Here is a 6,000-nt window from a genome sequence, read left to right on the forward strand (position 1 = left end):
TCATCCATTCCTCCCTTCCTTCATCCATTCCTTCCTTCATTCATCCATTCCTCCCTTCAATCATCCATTCCTCCCTTCCTTCATCCATTCCTTCATTCCTTCATTCATTCATCCATTCCTTCCTTCATTCCTCCCTTCCTCCCTCCCTTCCTTCCTTCCTTCCTTCCTTCCTTCCTTCCTTCCTTCCTTCCTTCCTTCCTTCCTTCCTTCCTTCCTTCCTTCCTTCCTTCCTTCCTTCCTTCCTTCCTTCCTTCCTTCCTTCCTTCCTTCCTTCCTCCCTCCCTCCCTCCCTCCCTCTCCCTCCATTCCTTCCTTCATTCATCCATTCCTTCAGTCGTATTTATTGAGCACGTACTGTGCACAGAGCACTGGATGAAGCGCTTGGACTATACAAATCATTCATTCATTCATTCATTCATTCATTCATTCATTCATTCATTCATTCATTTACTCCTTACTTCCTTCCTTCATCCATTTCTTCCTTCCTTCCTTCATCCATTCCTTCCTTCCTTCATTAATCTATTCCTTCCTTCCTTTCTTCATCCATTCCTTCAAGCATATTTATTGAGCGCTTACTGTGCACAGAGCACTGGACGAAGCACTTGGACCATACAACTCCTTCCTTCCTTCCTTCCTTCCTTCCTTCCTTCCTTCCTTCCTTCCTTCCTTCCTTCCTTCCTTCCTTCCTTCCTTCCTTCCTTCCTTCCTTCCTTCCTTCCTTCCTTCCTTCCTTCCTTCCTTCCTTCCTTCCTTCCTCCCTTCCTCCCTCCCTCCCTCCCTCCCTCCCTCCTCCCTTCCTCCCTTCCTCCCTTCCTCCCTTCCTCCCTCCCTTCCTCCCTTCCTCCCTTCCTCCCTTCCTCCCTTCCTCCCTCCCTCCCTCCCTCCCTCCCTCCCTCCCTCCCTCCCTCCCTTCCGTCGTATTTATTGAGCGCTTACTGCATGCAGAGCACTGGACGAAGCGCTTGGACTGTACAATTCGGCGCCAGAGACAATCCCTGCCCAACGATGGGCTCACAGTCTTAAAGGGGGAGGCAGAGAGCAATACAAGTAGTCTCTCCAAACCCGGCCTACCTTATAAAATAATAATAATAATCATTCATACCAAGGTCCCACAACAGACAAGAGGTGGAGCTGGGATTAGAACCCAGGTCCTCCTGATTCCTAGCCCTGTGGTCTATCCACTAGGCCATCCTGCTTTTGACACGCTGGTTGTCCCGGGGCATCTGGAATTTTCAGATATTGTCACTGACCAATCTAGACTTGAGTCAAGGTCGGGGAGGCTTAGCCCGGGTCTCTGAGGATGTTTCTCTCTCTGCATCAGTCTGTTTCCTGGCCCTTGCTGACATTTTATTGCCACTCCTGTCTTTTTCTCCCTCACGCCCAGCCTTGGCTCCACTGACTAGGGTGGCCGCTGCTGGCCCCAGAGACCGCTGGACGCTCCTTTGCTGACCCGGAAGCAACAGGATACATTACGTTGCATAGGTTACATAACCATGGCAGCATCACAAGGAAATGCGAAAAAAGTTTTTCGCAGAAATCTGCAGAACTTAAAGCATGTTGCCAAGGCAACCACTAACTCGCTCCAGAGCCATTATGTTCATCTTTTAGTTCCCTGCAAATGCTGGAAGTTTAAAATGACAATACCGGATGGCGACACAAAGGCGTTCTAGCGGTACAGCTTGCTATCTCAACGGTTTTCCTCTTGGTCCCCATTCAACCGTCAGTAGTATTTATTGAGCACCTCTTAGGTACTATAGACTAGACTAAGCTCTAGGGAGAGTATGATTTAGTAAGAGATACAATCCTGGCTATCAAAGCACTTACACTCTACTGAGGGACTCCAAGTCAGCCCACTGTCAAATAATCGGAGAGGTACCACAGAAGCTGTGAGAAGCAGCGTGGCGCAGTGGAAAGAGCACGGGCTTTGGAGTCAGGGCTCATGAGTTCGAATTCCAGCTCTGCCACTTGTCAGCTGTGTGACTGTGGGCAAGTCACTTAACTTCTCTGGGCCTCAGTTCCCTCATCTGTAAAATGGGGATTAAGACTGTGAGCCCCACGTGGGACAACCTGATTCCCCTGTGTTTACCCCAGCGCTTAGAACAGTGCTCTGCACATAGTAAGCGCTTAACAAATACCAACATTATTATTATTATTATTAACATTAGCAGAAGCTAAAGAAACTAAATAATAGATTTCCAGAAGTCAAAAGTGGGTTCTAAAATCCCAGCTTCGCTACTTGTCTGCTGCGTGACCTTGGACAAGTCACTTCACTTGGGTTCAAGGCTCTACCTCACCTTGCCCCTTCCTACCTCTCCTCCCTTCTCTCTTTCTACCACCCACCCCGCACGCTCCGCTCCTCCGCCGCCCACCTCCTCACCGTCCCTCGGTCTCGCCTATCCCGCCGTCGACACCCGGGCCACGTCCTCCCGTGGTCCCGGAACGCCCTCCCTCCTCACCTCCGCCAAACTGATTCTCTTTCCCTCTTCAAAACCTTACTTAAAACTCACTTCCTCCAAGAGGCCTTCCCAGACTGAGCTCCTCTTCTCCCTCTACTCCCTCTGCCACCCCCCCTTTACCTCTCCGCAGCTAAACCCTCATTTTCCCCTTTTCCCTCTGCTCCTCCACCTCTCCCTTCCCATCCCCACAGCACTGTACTCGTCTGCTCGACTGTATATATTTCCGTTACCCTACTTATTTTGTTAATGAATTGTACATCGCCTCGATTCTATTTAGTTGCCATTGTTTTTACGAGATGTTCTTCCCCTTGACTCTTTTTATTGCCATTGTTCTTGTCTGTCCGTCTCCCCCGATTAGACTGTAAGCCCGTCAAACGGCAGGGACCGTCTCTATCTGTTGCCGACTTGTTCATCCCAAGCGCTTAGTACAGTGCTCTGCACATAGTAAGCGCTCAATAAATACTATTGAATTGAATTCTCTGGGCCTCGGTGACCTCATCTGTAAAATGGGGATTAAGACGGTGGGCCCCATATGGGACTGGGTCTATCGTGATTAACTTGCATCTACCCCAGTGCTTATGGCGCGGTGTCTGGCACATAGTGAGCGCTTAACAAAGATCATAAAAAAAAAAAGGAGTGATGAAAGGGCCTCCGCCGGTGACGAAAACTTCCGGAAACTGGGGGAAGGAGTCGACTGTGGCGTTAGTGGTTTATGGAGAGAAACTCACACTCCCTTGACCCTGCCCCGTTGGGGCAAGGGGTGAAACAAACAAGGGGTTGCCGGGGCAGGCAAAGTGCAGGCAAGAACTATCGATAACAAACCCATTTAGCGCCAAAGAGGCCACAGGCTAATGTCCACTCTATGCCACGGCCACCACAGACCAGCAGGACGGCGACCCAGGAGTCGGAGACCGACTCCGGCTGCCCTCCTTCCCTGCGTATATTTAAATTACCTTGCTGAAGCGCTTGCCAGAAAATCAGGAAAAACTTGGTAACGTCAAGAATGTAACCCTCTACTTCCCATTGACTAAATGTTTCAGAAATCATTGTGTAATTTATGGTCTTTCCCCAAAATCCAGCCTTACTGCTCTGGCGGGGGCGTTCATCCTACGCTGCGGCTGAACTATAGTTTACTCAACTCGTTGTCTGTTGCAGCTTTTTCCCGTCTTTCCCCACCATTTCCTCTCTTCAGTCCCTCTCTCTACTCATCTCTCCTTTTCTCTCTTTTTCTCTCTCTCTGTCTCTTTCTCCTTGACGGTCGTTGGCAAAGCCTGTACAAGAAGCGCCGAAGGATTCCAAGAAGAACAAGATTTTTGGCAGTTCTTGAAGAGTTTACAGTCTAAATGGGCCGTGGGGAGGATGACATAAAATTTCAGTGCTGAGTAGATTGCAGACTGCAACCCTAGACCGTAAGCTCTTTGCGGGCCAGGAACGTGACTACCAACTCTGTTGTACTCTACTCGCCCAAACGCTCAGTAGAGTGCTCTGCACACAGCACTCAATAGATACCATCGATTCAATGATTGAGGAGTTACTGACCCACTCCCCAGAGCAACACCTTGGGGCACCACCTTTGGAGCCGAGGGTTCCGGGAAGCAAAGGAGAACTTAGAGGGGATCAAAGGCAGATGCGGTCATGGGAATAAGACACGGACTGCAGCCGGCTTTCCTGGTTGAGGCTCATTCATTGAATCTGCAACCTCAGGCCAGCACTTCGCTCTAGTTGGACCTCGATTTCCCATCCAGAAAAATAGGAGGCGTGTGTGGGTGGGTGGTGGGTGTGTGTGTGTGTGTGTGCAAAATGAAACCAGACCCTGAGGGGGAGACTGCACAGCATCATTAACGCCTGTTCAGCGCCTTCTTAGTTCCCGGACTGGGGAGGCCATTAGAAGTGTGACTAGTGAGGTCAGCCAGCTGGAAAACGGCAGGGGGTGAGTCGGGGGAAGTGGCGTTAACAACAGGAAAGCAAATATTCCGGGGTAGTTGGATTTGCCAAGACTTCCAGGGCCCTACCACAGGCCCCCTCTTGCCCCACCTCACCCTTCACTGACCTCCCTCCTTCCCTGAACTGTGACCCTCTGCCTCGCCTTGGGCCTGGCTCTTCCAGGACCCTCCCCTCTGTGTAGCCCTTGACAGTAATGCCGAGCCTCAGCTTCCTGAGGGAGGCCGACGGGAATGGGGGTACAGCTGGAAGCCCGAGTTGCCCGCCTATCTCATCGGCCGGGCGTGATCACCATCTAGCCTCAGTTCCTCGCGGCTGCTTCCGTTCTTGGCTGCTTGGTCCGCGGAGCATCAAGAGCCGCCAGGAGACCCGGGCTCGTTTGAAGCTTCGGGGGGAAAAGAGTCTTCCTGGGTTTACCTCTTCTTCAAAACGTGCTTGGGAACTGCGTGGGAAAAACCTCCAGCTGGGTGGACTGGAGTTGGGAGATGGGTGAGGCTCCGGGAAAGGGGGTGGATAGAAAAAAACCAGTCTCCTTGGGGAAGGGAGTGAACAAAGGTTGGGAGTGGAGGGGCGAGGGGGATATAAAAGAACTCCTCTGCTCCTCCATCATCACCTCCAGGCATAATAATAATAATGATGGTACTTGTTAAGTGTTTACTATGTGCCAAGCACTGTTATAAGCACTGGAGCAGATAAATGTTAATCAGGTTGTGTCAGCCAAGTGCTAAGCATCCAGCAGACCCAGATAATACCTCTGTACTGCGATGATGATGGTGGTGCTATTTCTTAAGCATTCATTCATTCATTCAATAGTATTTATTGAGCACTTACTATGTGCAGAGCACTGTACTAAGCACTTGGAATGTACAATTCGGCAACAGACAGAGCACTTACTATGGCTCGAGCACTATTCTAAGTGCTGGGATAGATACGAGTAATCAGGTTGGGCACAGTCCCTGTCCCACATGGGGCTCAGGGTCTTAATCCCCATTTTGCAGACGAGGTCACTGAGGCACAGAGGAGTCACCCAGCAGACAAGAGGCAGAGCCGGGATTAAAACGTGCCAGGCACTACACTAAACACAAGCGTATCAGGTTGGACACAGTCCCCGTCCCATGCGGGATTCACAATCTTAATTCCCACTTTACAAATGAGGGAACTGAGGCACGGAGAAGTTGCCCAAGATCACGCAGCAAATGGCAGAGCTGGGATTAGAATCCAGGTCCTTCTGACTCCCAGGCTCGTTGCTCTATCCTCTAGACCACACTACCCCGATATTCACTTGATCCCACCCTGCTGAATTGAAAGAAGAGCTCCTCACTAGGCTGGGGAATGTGTGGGCCCCAGAAACCAACAAGCTGAGCGTTTTCCCGACATTTCTCTCCTCCAGGAGGCTCAGATGTTGCTTGCCGCAGTTCCTTGGTAAAGCCCCGTTCTGACCGGCTAAAATGATTGATTTCCAAGGATATTAATACTGAAGAATGCAACATGCTGCGAGTGCCAGGTTGGGGTGTGTGCGCTTGCTCTGGGATCTCTCTGAATTTGGAAACGCAGAGCCCATCTGTCTTTTCCTCTCAGTTTACTTTGACCCCCCCAGCGGAGC

This window comes from Ornithorhynchus anatinus, chromosome 19 (assembly GCF_004115215.2).
Source record: "Ornithorhynchus anatinus isolate Pmale09 chromosome 19, mOrnAna1.pri.v4, whole genome shotgun sequence".
Lineage (NCBI taxonomy): Eukaryota > Metazoa > Chordata > Mammalia > Monotremata > Ornithorhynchidae > Ornithorhynchus > Ornithorhynchus anatinus.